Source organism: Salmo trutta, chromosome 19 (genome assembly GCF_901001165.1).
Source record: "Salmo trutta chromosome 19, fSalTru1.1, whole genome shotgun sequence".
NCBI lineage: Eukaryota > Metazoa > Chordata > Actinopteri > Salmoniformes > Salmonidae > Salmo > Salmo trutta.
The window spans coordinates 29160351-29174484 of NC_042975.1; the positions used below are offsets into that span (position 1 = coordinate 29160351).

The window sequence follows — 14134 nt, forward strand, 5'->3', positions numbered from 1 at the left end:
CATCCTCAAAGTAGCAATGCTTGGTTTTGGAGCTGTTGAATTAGGTCATGGAGAGTGGTCCCTCTGTTGCATCACGCTCAGTATGTAAGTGGAATGGCTAAGTTAGTTGCCTCCTCTAACAGTTTTTGGAAGCCCAGGCCCCTGTGAGCCCATCTGCATTGGCAGTCAATAGCTCCTGTCATGCCAAGGAGAATGAGAGGGCTCAGTTTAGGGATTCAGTAAGCAAACTGAAAGCTTCCACTAGGCAACAGAGCATCAGAGCCTTTTCCTATTCTTCTCTACAGCAGCTTGATACACAGGGAGAGGACAGAATAAATAAGTCAACAAAAAGTAATTTGTTTATGCACCGAACCTTAAGTATTGACTGCACAGAGTGGGAGAGGTAAGAAAAAACAGAGCAAGATCAAAAGACAACAGCCAGGTAAATGCAGATCTGTATGTGTGTGCGTGTGCACTTGCGTATGCATGCATGGGTACATTTGCGTGTGTAAACCCATGAGCGCCCATGTGTGTTTGTGTATGTGTGAAGATGTATGTGTGCATACATGCACGTATGAGTGTTTATTATGTGAAGTAGAGAAAAACACTGTTGCACTTGATCAGTGACTTGAAATGCACTCCGCAGCACCGCGACTGAAGCATCTGTCGAAGTGGGCAGCACTCCACAACAAGGCAGCACTGTGAGCCTTCACAGGCCTCACATAGAGAAGATTGAGATGAGTGGAACATAAAGACTGGGTTTGAAGATTAAAGAGGAGTGCCCTTTTGGTAGACAGAGTGCAAAAACTAAGCGTGCTTCTCCAAAATCCTTTTTGCACATCATTTTAGTGCCTCATTTCTCACAGTCCATGTCTAAGTCCACTTGAGTGTGGCAGTGTGCTGTGTCCCTAGAGTATTACACACTTCTATCTAAAGCCGACTCTTAATGTGATTACTTATTGCACGTCTCTTAGTGTCAAGTGTGCATGGTGGGATGCACTTTCTCTGTTGCTTGATGTAAAGACAATAAGAAAGGCAATGAAACCTTTATTTTTGTGGAAAATCTCCACAAACTCACAACATATAGAAACACACCAGTCCATTTGTAGCAGATTAGTTAGTGGGTTGGCTGATGTCCATTTATAAAAGGCATTATCTTGACTCAGAGTACCAATTACCCCCAAATAAGGGTGAGTGGAGAATCAATCGTGTAAATCAAATGCCTTGTGTTATTGTTTAGTCCTGGAATTGGATGCAGTTGTAGACAAATACGAGAGTTCAGTACATTCACAGAGAACACCTCTGCGAAATGGGTTCCGGAAGGGAACACCACCTTGTGTAAACAAAAGCCCCCTCCACCATCTCCACCAACCCTTCGCTTGTAACAACTGTCTAACGCTCATCTGCAAGGAACGCTTTGATGTCTGCTCACTGCAGGTTAAGACAGTACTGTAAACTGCAAACTAATTAGGAGTTTGAGAACAGTTATGCAACCCATTATCATGAACTACAGGAAACGGAGGGCCAAAAATGCCCCCATTCACATCGACGGGGCTATAGTGGAGTGGATAGAGAGCTTCAAGTTCCTCTGTGTCCACATCACTAAGGACCTATCATGGTCCAAACACACCAACACAGTCGTGAAGAGGGCACGACAACACCTCTTCTCCCTCAGGAGGCTAAAAAAAATTGGCTTGGGCCCTCAGATCCTCAAAACATTCTAATGTACAGCTGCACCATTGAGAGCATCTTGACTGCATCACCACTTGGTATGGCAACTACTCAGCATCCGCCCACAAGGCAGAGGATAGTGCATACGGCCCAGTACATCACTAGGGCCGAAATCCATCCCCATCCAGGATCTCTATACCAGGCAGTACAGGAACGTTAAATCTGGGTACCCACACACTCACACATACTACACTGACACTCCAACACACACACTACATATGCTCACACACACAAAACACACACATGCATATTGACACCACACACACACACGCACATACACATTCACACAGACACACTTTCACACTTCACATAAGCTGCTGCTACTCTGTTTATTATATATCATGATTGCCTAGTCACTTTTACCCCTACCCACATGTACATACTGTATTACCTAAATTACCTTTTAACTCTGCATTGTTGAGAATGGGCTGGTAAGTAAGCATTTCACTGTAAAGTCTACACCTGTTGTCTTCAGCGCATGTGACCAATACAATTTGATTTGAACACATGCGTCTGATTATGTGCTTTCAGTGCCACTACTACCATCGTGCTACAGTAGACTGTTTACATCTTTAAAGACAGACATTTAAACAAATATGAGATTTCAAAGTTGACCTGTGTAGTAAAATCCTGTCATTGACCTTGTACATAACATCATTGTTTTCTGATCTGCCTGTCTCTCTGAAGGTCACTTGTTTCAACCACCATCACCCCTACCACTAGCACCCTCTCCACATAAATACTATCATGACTTTAATCATTGTCTATGAATGAGTAATGCCAGGTGATGTCAGGTGATTTCAAACTGTTCTTAGTGGTACATGAAGTAGAAGTGATGAAGAGAGAAGGGGGCAGGAAGGGTTGGCACTTTCTAGGCCAGGGGTGTCAAACTCATTCCATGGAGGGTCTAGTGTCTGCAGGTTTTAGTATTTTCCCTTTCAATTAAGACCTAGACAACCAGGTGAGGGGAGTTCTTTACTAATTAGTGACCTTAAGTGCATAGCTTTCAGGTGTGACATATAATGCCCGCATCAAACAACATCATCTATGCAATGGATCATCTCACAGTTGGGATAATGGATTATTTGTTTGTGGCATTAGCTATGGTAAAAATCCTTATTGACTGGCGGATTAGGAACAGCATTATTGGGTAATTTGTTCAGAACAAACAATACTTGAATTTGCTTTCTGTGAATGGTTTAGGAAATACATCCCTCAGCTTTTGAACCGAGTCAGCAGAGTGAAAAGTAGGAAGGAAAATGTTAAATAGTGTAATTACATAAATACTCAAGATATCCATGCCTGTAAGAGCACGAGGGAATGTATGGGGTCCAAAGTATGATTGTATGATTTGATTAGTATTTTTCACAAGCTTCCAAATTGGGTTTACTCTACTATGACATTGGTCAAATGTAAGGCTGATGTGTCTGTTACGGTCTGATGCAACTACAATTCAACTACAATGGTCAATTCTTATGGACAATTGCAGGGCGAGGGTTCACTTATCCAGCTATGACACACAACTGTATACACAAACCACCTCTCATACTTAGCATGCCTGCATGCACTGCTTCTAATCAGGGCCCCAACACCTTCCAACTTGTCAGAGTAATTTTCTTAACCTAAATTATCTCTTTCATTAAATGAAACATTAAAGTTGGGTATTACAAGCCCAGTTAAGGTCTGAAGCCTTGCCCCCAAAGCCCCTCCAACTTTTGGAAATCCATCCTCCAGATATACTTTGGGGGGGGGGGGGAATGTCAACTTCATAATCTCAAGCACCACCACAACATCAGCATATGTGAAAATGGCCAGTTTCTAAGATAGGGGAAGATAAGCGTTTCCAGTGACATCATCAACCAAATAGTAGACAATTAGGAGGCAATGCCTACTCATAATTGGTTAAAATCACGAGATGCATACCAATGTCATGCAGGTTCAGGTAGGCTATTCAGGACAGCTCCCTCATTTCAAACTCGAGCCCCCTCAGTTTTAGTTTTACTGTATGTCCCTATATAAAGCTAGCAAAAAAGTTAAAATGATTAACAGGTTGGCGCACAATGGACAGGTCTCGCTTCGGTGTGTGTGTAGGGGGGCTATGGAAAGCCACTGAGTGGTTAGGTATGACTCCTTTGGGTTTCCATAAAAAGTGGGAAAAAACACTTCTCATCTCTAAGGTTGGTTAAGTAAATAATGTGATACACCTCCGCCTCTAATATTTTATTTTGATTTATAAGGGCGGGGTCAAGTTTACAGTTGAAGCTGCTACACTCAACTCTGCCTCACACCCCACTATTACCGAGTTGAAGTTAGCTTCTTAGCTGGCTGTAAAAAAGCGTTAGTGTTATTAGCCTTATCCTATTTAGCTAGCTCGAACCAGCTAATCTGCCACAATGGATATCAGAAATTGGCTTTGTCAAAGTACCCAAACAAAGGAGGAGAGCGATTAGCAGCAGCATCAAACCACCAAGGCCGCTGCCAAGCCCAGCAGCGATGATGCTGGCACGCCCCAGTTGTCTCTGTGTGCAGAGCCTACCCAACCTTCCACAAGCTACCCCAGGATAATGCGTCCACTGCCGCCTCCACCTCCGACTGTTCCTGATGATCTAGGAACAGGGGAGCCGGCCCAGGTTAGCCTAGAATTCTACCCTAGCTGCAGGTTTTCTGTCTAAAAACGTTCATTTAATAGCAACTGGTTCAGAGGAAGAGACTGGCTGGAATACTCGGTTACTGCCGATGTGGCATTTTGTTTCCCTTGTCGAAAGTTCTGTGTTGGGTCCAATGCTAACACAGACAAGGCCTTCACTCAAGCTGGGTATTCTAACTGGAAGAATAACATTGATAGTACCAAAGGATTTGATGCACCAGCTCCAAGCAAATTATGACCTTATGTAACGACAAATCTCCAGCAATACGTAGTGGACAGTACAGTAAGGACAGAGGAGGAGAGACTGAATAAAAAATATTGTTCTTCAGCACGTTGGGATGCTGTCAATGGTGAAATGTCCTGCAATGATTCTCTGGGCCTGTCTTCGCTATGCCGACCATGCTTACTGCACTTAAACACTTTTGGGCCATCCACAGGTACATGCGAGAACTCATGTTCCACTTTGACAAACATGTTCAGTCAACACAGAAGAAGCGTGCTACACCCAAGGAAAGCTTAACTAATCCAACTGGTATTTGAGGGGGATCTTACCAGAAGATTTCAGGGAGAATGGAATGATCGATTACTCAGGAAGTTCCACAGAACATCAAGGAGGCTGCAACTCTTTCGAAAAGGTAAAACTGAAAAAATCTATCTGGTTGGTTTTTATCAAAATCTTGCTTTAATGTCTAGGGCGCTGTCCATGGCCATTGAACCTTCTTGGTCAAAAGCATTTGCACTTTTATGTTTATTGTGGTATAGCGTGATTTAATCAGAATTCAATATAATTCCAATGCGCGAATCGGTATGTTTCGTCATAGACATATATACATTCTATTATGGTTTTCTTGGTAGCCTATTGGTTACCCTTGCTGTAAACGGAAGTGTATTGTGCCATATTACAACGTGTTGCTGAACTCATGAGCGAGCAACAGGATATTTCATGTTTGAAGCGGACCTGTATAAGCCTATTTATTTGGCAAGACAGCTGTGCATGGCTGCATCTCACTGTAGTAGGCTATGTTTTGTTTTTTTGGATCTCCGTTTACCTTTTGTTTACTGTTAATGTAACTAGCCTATATATAGATTGTATCATGCCTTTATCGATCTGATATTTTGTTTACTAGGCCTACTACTTGGTACCGCTGTTTTGTTCTGTTCGCATTAATTCGTTCACAGTTATCGGTACTCTAAGCCAAACTGCTATTCAGTATTTTTGTTTGCATGCATGAATAATTATGCTACAACTTTCAGTATTTAGCTAGCATTATTTTGGTAAGACAGCTGTATGTTCGGCTGCATTCACATAGGTCGTTTGTAATAAGTAAATTGCCCTATCTGTCACAAGCGTCGAAAGGGACAGACCAAGGCGCAGCGTGTTGAGTGCTCATCTTCTTTTATTTTTGAGAGAACACTTAAACAAAATAAACAAATGGCAAACAACAGTTCCGTAAGGTACCACGACTATACGAAAAACAACCACCCACAAAACCCAAAGGAAAACAGGCTGCCTAAGTATGGCTTCCAATCAGAGACAACGAAAAACACCTGCCTCTGATTGGAAACCATACTTGGCCAAACATGGAAAAGGAAACATAGAAATAGAAACCTAGAACCAAAATCCCCTAGAACCAAAAAACCCCAAAACACACAAAACAAACCCCCCTGCCACACCCTGACCATACTACTATGGCAATTGACCCTTTTCACTGGTCAGGACGTGACACTATCTATATTGTAGCCTATATTCATGACCAAAACGGCCTTGCTGTTTTAGGGTGCTGTCCATTGTGCTGATACAGTGCAGCAGAGATAGGCTACAGATTTCAAAAGCACTCAATGGCATTTTAACTTTATGTTTATTGTGGTATAGTGTGATTAAATAAGCAGAATTCAATATAATTCCAATGCAAGAACCCCAACATTTTTTTGCCCCCTCACAGTTTCAACTGCCCCCTTAGTCACTTTTATCCTGGCACCTGTTCTGCCACTGGCCAGCAGTCTAAATCATGGCAGCCTTGCAACACCACGTAATAGCTTCCTGAAATGTTAGGCTTAACATGAGAAAATTATGACCAAATAGGCCTACCAATAAACATTTATGCATTAGCTGAAGCACAGCTATAAGCTACATGCCCTGGCACCACAGAAAGGCTATCATCAATTCAATAGGCAGCTGCATAGAAATTTCGCTGTTTCAGCACCATGGATGGCGATGAGTAGTCTATACTGTGAGTGTCTGACTCATTTAATCCTTTTATTTTATTTCTGGGAGGGGTTGGGAGGTCATGTGTAAAATGTGTAAAACGTAATATGAATTAATCCAATGTTCTGTTTAGGGTATGCCAAGGAATCTTCAGATCCAGGACATGGCTGGAGTCCACACAGGCCTTAACTCAACTCGTAACTGGTAAATGTTTTATCTGGTGTAATTCATATGGTTAATGCACCCGTTACCTGTGCTAAACTTGTGTCCACAGAAGTCTAATAAACTAGGCAAAACAATTAACGTCCTCTCACTGTCAACTGTGTTAATTTTCAGCAAACTTAACATGAATACATATTTGTATGGACATGTAACTAACAGAAATTGAATAATGTGTCCCTGAACAAAGGGGGGGGGTCAAAATAAAAAGTAACAGTCAGTATCTGGTGTGGCCACCAGCTGCATTAAGTACTGCAGTGCATCTCCTCCTCATAGACTGCACCAGATTTGCCAGTTCTTGCTGTGAGATGTGACCCCACTCTTCCACCAAGGCACCTGCAAGTTCCCGGACATTTCTGGGGGTGAATGGCCCTAGCCCTCACCCTCCGATCCAACAGGTCCCAGATGTGCTCAATGGGATTGAGATCCGGGCTCTTCACTGGTCATGGCAGAACACTGACATTCCTGTCTTGCAGGAAATCACACACAGAACGAGCAGTATGGCTGGTGGCATTGTCATGCTGGAGGGTCATGTCTGGATGAGCCTGCAGGAAGGATACCACATGAGGGAGGAGGCTGTCTTCCCTGTAACGCACAGCGTTGTGATTGCCTGCAATGACAACAAGCTCAGTCTGATGATGCTGTGACACACCGCCCCAGACCATGACGGACCCTCCACCTCCAAATCGATCCCGCTCCCGAGTACAGGTCTCGGTGAAACGCTCATTCCTTCGACGATAAACGCGAATCCGACCATCACCCCTGGTGAGACAAAACCGCGACTCGTCAGTGAAGAACACTTTTTGCCAGTTCTGTCTGGTCCAGCGACGGTGGATTTGTGCCCATAGGCGACGTTGTTGCTGGTGATGTCTGGTGAGGACCTGCCTTACAACAGGCCTACAAGCCCTCAGCCCAGCCTCTCCAAGCCTATTGCGGACAGTTTGAGCACTGATGGAGAGATTGTGCGTTCCTGGTGTAATTCGGGCAGTAGTTGTTGCCATCCTGTACCTGTCCCGCAGGTGTGATGTTCGGATGTACCGATCCTGTGCAGGTGTTTTTACAGGTGGTCTGCCACTGCGAGGACGATCAGCTGTCCGTCCTGTCTGCCTGTAGCGCTGTCTTAGGCGTCTCACAGTACGGACATTGCAATTTATTGCCCTGGCCACATCTGCAGTCCTCATGCCTCCTTGCAGCATGCCTAAGGCACGTTCACGCAGATGAGCAGGGACCCTGGGCATCTTTCTTTTGGTGTTTTACAGAGTCAGTAGAAAGGCCTCTTTAGTGTCCTAAGTTTTCATAACTGTGACCTTAATTGCCTACCGTCTGTAAGCTGTTTGTGTCTTAACGACCGTTCCACAGGTGCATGTTCATTAATTGTTTATGGTTCATTGAACAAGCATGGGAAACAGTGTTAAACCCTTTACAATGAAGATCTGTGAAGTTATTTGGATTTTTACGAATTATCTTTAAAAGACAGAGTTTAGGAGGGACGATGGAAATGGAGCCAGTGCAAGCGCATGTACAGAGCCTGCAAAATGTGTACCAATCACTGTTTCCTTTAGACACCAGAGTATTCATATAAAGAGAAACATTGTTAGATGTGTGATTGAATTGTGAACCTTTTCTATGCTTGTATTGCACTAATCTTGTGGATTGTCTGTTTCTCCCTCTCTAGCAGGCCACCGCCCAGCAGTTGATCCGGCGCGCACTGTGTCTTGGGAGGGCAAGCAGGTAAGATTCCCACACTCTGGTCACTGCTTCCATTTCGGTGTGTCGGGGATTTTATCACAAAGTCTTTTGTAATGATATGATTTTGTGCACATTCTAATATTTAAATACTCTTGGCATGTAGTGGTTGTTTTAGGAATTTGCATGCTTCCTCTTAGTTATGTTGAAAAAAGAGAGAAGAAAAAGCACAGCAAACCAAGCGAAATAACAATCTCCCCTGCAAGTGCATGTGGTGGGGGCTCAGCAGTCTACGGCGCTGCATCTCAGTGCTAGAGGCGTCACTACAGACACCCTGGTTCGATTCCAGGCTGTGTCACAACCGGCCGTGATTGGGAGTCGTGGCGCACAATTGGCCCATCGTCGTCAGAGTTTGGCCGCTGTAGGACGCCATTGTAAATAAGAATTTGTTCCTAACTGACTTGCCTAGTTAGATAAAGGATAAATAAATAAAATGTAAAAAAATTTAAAAGTGCATGGTGATCTTGATGCTTCTTTACAATAAATATCAGGGGTCTGATTCTGGTGGCATGATGATTGATGCTTGACTGCCGTTTGACAAATAACAAATATTCTCGCTCTTATCCATAATAATCTCATGTAGACTACCTGTATCTGCAAGATGTTGGCTAGAGCGCACGTGCCAAGACCAGAGTAGGCACATTTGCTATTTAACGCAACAGTTTTTGTGACAACTATCAGAAGAGTTGAACAATGAAATTTTGATTTTTATTTGGTACATGAAAATGTAACCACAAAAGTACATTTTGTGTGTCATCACACACTGATTTTGCAACCAATCAAATGTATTTATAAAGTCATTTTACATCAGCCGATGTCACAAAGAACAGAAACCCAGCCCAGAACCCCAAACAGCAAGCAATGCAGATGTAGGAGCACTGTGCCTAGGGAAAACTCCCTAGAAAGGCAGGAACCTAGGAAGAAACCTAGAGGAACCAGACTATGAGGGGTGGCCAGTCCTCTTCTGGCTGTGCCGGGTTGAGATTATAAAAGTACATGGCCAAGATGTTCAAACGTTCATAGATGTTCATAGATGGCCAAGATGTTCAAACATTCACCACTGGTGGGAAAATTAGCATATTTTCTTTACACAGATTTGAGAAAATCTGTCGCCAAATCGGATGGAAACACAGCTACTAAGCATACAAATAGAATAAAATAAATTAAGGACTGGCATAATGCTGGCATGCAGGACATGTTCAAAACATGTTGATACAACAGTAGCTAAGATGGGGAGAAGTCTGTCCATAATAAAGCGCTGCTCTTCCTTCTTAACAACACTATCAACAAGGCAGGTCCTACAGGCCCTAGTTTTGTCGCACCTGGAATTCTGTTTAGTTGTGTGGTCAGATGCCACAAAGAGGGACCTCGGAAAATTACAATTGGCTCAGAACAGAGCAGCACGGCTGGCCCAGCACGGCTAACAATAATATGCATGTAAGTCTCTCATGGGTCAAAGAGGAGGAGAGATTGACTTCATCACTGCTTGTTTTTGTAAGAAGTGTTGACATGTTGAATGCACCGAGGCGTCCCTTTAAACTACTAGCACACAGCTCGGACACCCATGCATACCCCACAAGACACAAGAGGTGTCTTCACAGTCCCCAAGTCAAGAACAGAATATGGGAGGCGCAGAGTACTACATAGAGCCAAGACTACATGAAACTCTATTCCACATCAGGTAACTGATGCAAGCAGTAAAATCAGATTTACAAATCAGATAAAATACACCTTATGGAACAGCGGAGACTGTGAAGAGATTATGTCATTATGTCATCCGTGATCGTTGGAAGCTCCTGTGACATACACCTCGTGCCCAAACCCACTGAATTGCTCCTCCACTTTGTCCCTATACTTGTGTCCTGACCTCTTGATCGATCTACGTAGGAGTTTATTTGCACTGTTTAACCAATTGTCCCCATCACCTTGCCCTGTTTATAAGCAGCATCTCTCTCCTTCAGTTTCCAAACAAAGCTACCATCCTTTTTTTTGATTCGGGTAAGTTTTGAAAGACCCATTTATACATCATTTTAAAAAACCTGGTAACTAGCTACAACCTATGGCTACTACTGGTAAAAATGAAAACCTATTAGCCAGAGCGCTAGTGCACTCTGCCAGCTGTTGTTTGTCAACTGTGCTAAGCTGAATCATGCAAACCCTGCTGAAAAAGAACATCACTCCAATTGTAATAATTGTAATGGTTCTAGCGTCTTAATATCAAATGGGTGCATGGCCCACAAACACTATACACACTGAGTATACCAAACATCAGGAACACCTTCCTAATATTGAGTTGCACTCCATCCCTTTTGCCCTCAGAACAGCCTCAATTGTTGGTTGGCATGGACTCTACGAGGTGTCGAAAGTGTTTGGGGCATGGACTCTACGAGGTGTCGAAAGTGTTTGGGGCATGGACTCTACGAGGTGTCGAAAGCGTTCCACAGGGATGCTGGCCCATGTTGACTCCAATGCTTCCCATAGATGTGTCATGTTGGCTGGATGTCCTTTGGGTGGTGGACCATTCTTGATACACACGGGAAGCTGTTGAGCGTGAAAATCCCAGCAGTGTTTTAGTTCTTGACACAAACCAGTGCACCTGGCACCTACTACCATACCCCATTAAAAATAACTTAAATATTTTGCCCATTCACTCTCTGAAAGGCACACATACACAATCCATGTCTCAATTGTCTCAAGGATTAAAAATCCTTCTTCAACCTATTTCCTCCCCTTTATCTACACTGATTGAAGTGGATTCAACAAGCGACATCAATAAGGGATCATAGCATTCACCTGGTGTCATGTAAAGAGCAGATGTTCTTAATGTTTTGTATAGTCGGTGTAGATTGGTGTCTATTAATTGAGTAGCATACTGGGCCTCATTTCCCAGAGCCTTCATAGCGTTAAGATAATCGTTAGAACCATTTTACGGTGTATCTTTAGTAGCCGATCTGTTTCCCAGAGCCTTCATTAGTAATGTTACTCTTAAAAACTTTCTCACAGCAGCCAAAGTGCATCGTTAGATGGTTTTTATTCACAGAATCTGCTAATTATAGAATCAAGATGTTTAGGCTAGTTATCTGTCTGACTGTGACCGCTGATAACTTTAGAACGAAGTTGACTACAAATACAAAGTTGGAAAAGTATTTGCAATTGTTACAAACAAGTCAAATATAAAATAATGCTTCAGATGAAAACAGAGATGACTGTATTAAAAGATTAATACGCTACATGGGCCTATATATTGAAATCATATTGAAATCATATTGAGTTTTATTAAGCCACCAGACTACTGTCTGTCATTTTTGCCTAAATATGTTTCATGATGTGTGACAAGATGTGAGCAATAATGTGCCTAATCTGTGATTTTAGTGCATTATTATTTGGTAAGCTTAATAAGCCTCCTCAATATTTGCAGCCATAGGTGGTAATATCTTTCTATGAGCTGATACGTCGTCAGTATTGTGGAATAATTCTAATATTAAGGTAAGATTTGAATGGAAAAGGCTGATCCGAGAGCAGCGTTGCTTTTCTTTCGATCCTATCAGTATCGGCAAATGGTCTAATGGCGCACTTACAGAAGCGAACATTCTCTATGCGTGCTTGGTTGGGAAACACTCTTAAAAAGTTGGTGCATAAATAACGATGTAACTGTTACAATCATCGTAATGCTTAAGTTACATTGCAACTGGGAAAATGGGCCTTGGTTGATAGTTAAATCGGATTTCAACCAAAAACCAGATATCAACAAAAATAAGATATATTTTTCATGATGTCAAAAAGACAATGAAAAAGACGTCGTAATCTGGTTGTGATCTGGTTATAAAACGTCCCGACCAGATTTCAGCCAGAAAAATGTGTCTTTATCACGTCATATGCCCGCTGGTATATGAAAAGTATATATTAACCCCCTTTTTGGGTAGATACAAAACTACAGTACCTTCATCCTTCCATTCATTTTTTAAAAACCGGTATCGGTTACCTTCAGACAACTGTAGAGCAAAACGAGAACACCGATTTTCGGGATGTCTCATGGTCTGACAAACACCGCGCTACCTCTGCCACCTTTCTCAGCAGATGCAGAAGTGCAATATTGGCGGATGTGGTGATTGAGATGCATCCAATGCAAAAAAACTGATATCTCTAGCTTAAACTGACAGATTTTCATGGGGATTTTTTGATGATGTTACTTTGATTGACGCACCGGTGCGTTAATCAACTAAGGTTGAGGTTAAGGTTGAGGTCCTTCCCCTCATTAAATAGAAGGTGCATAGTCTAGTCTACTTAGTGGACCTATAGGCCTATAGGGTTAGGTTACCACATAAAGTTCTGATATTTTTGTGTGCAATGATCACAATAAAAAACATTCACAAATTGATAGGATAAATATGTCAAACCTATGTGCTTTCAATGGTCTGTCACATTCAGATGGTTTCCTGTGCAAATAGCTTTTTGTTGTTGACAGGTTTGTGAGGATTACAGGCATACGGTCTCTTTTCCAGCTCAGAAATATTAAAGCTGTTCTAGAATGAGGCTGTGGTGTTAATTCTTTGACAAATATCCTGTCGCTATTCCCCATGACTCAAGCATGAGCAGAATGGTCTGTCACAAACAATGCGTTTCAACATTTTGTCACTCTTCCCTGATGAAAGTGTGATAGAATCAGTGTGTCAGGTCTACTTTGATCTATCCGCATGGCTCTTTCCCCCATAGCCAGAGATTCACATTCCCTAGTTATGGAACAGTACTAAAGATAATTTGGAGAGAGCAATAATTAAGATGTGTCTTTTGATTTGACAAATTGCTCTTTTAAAAAGAAAGCAAAATGATGCTGAAACGTTGGTGATTTTTTACCCAATAAATTACAGGGAGGTTATGTATATGGAGTGTGAGACTCTCTTTGTTTTTATAGCTTACAAATTGCTCTTTTTGACAGAGATTGCCTTCCAAATTATGCATTTGCTCTATAAATTTCCCTTTGATTCCCTTACTGTTAGCCTTGGACACCTAAGCTTTGCTCAAAATCAAAGAGATGAGATTTGGAATGATGACCTTGAGAGACTACAGGTTACCATGTTACTGCACATCTGTATAAACAAAGGAAAAGGTATTTCAATGGAAACAATAGTTTCATTTCTTGGCTATGTACTGTAAATTATTGTGCTGACATGTAAAAAATACCATTGTATCCCCTCAGAGACACCATAATAAAACCAAATGTTTTTTTCAGTATCTGCCCAAATAGAGCCTTGTTTGTTGATGTTTCTCAACCCTCACCCTAAAGGTGAGGTCAGGGATAAAAAATAATCTGCAATACCGTTGGGAACTTTGTGGACCCTGCATGAGTGAAGGCAGTGATATGTCAGTGATCACACACACAAATACAGATTATTCACCATAAATAAAACAGTCATGCTATATCTTGTCAGTTTCAGTGCCTTGCAAATGTATTCATCCCCCTTGGTGTTTTTTCCTATTTTGTTGCATTACAACCTGTAATTTAAGTTGATTTTTATTTGGATTTCATGTAATGGACATACACAAAATAGTCCAAATTGGTGAAGTGATCTTTTTTTTTTAATATAAATAAATTTATGAATGGAAAA

The 14134-nt window shown here is 42.1% G+C and overlaps 1 long non-coding RNA gene across 1 annotated transcript; it reads left to right on the forward strand.

Annotated features, from left to right (window-relative positions):
* The first annotated feature begins 268 nt into the window (after positions 1–268).
* LOC115153695 (uncharacterized) lies at positions 269–8513 on the forward strand. Its single transcript, XR_003867736.1, has 3 exons — positions 269–421; positions 6697–6767; positions 8458–8513. It is a non-coding gene; the product is annotated as an uncharacterized LOC115153695 (long non-coding RNA).
* Positions 8514–14134: the final 5621 nt, after the last annotated feature.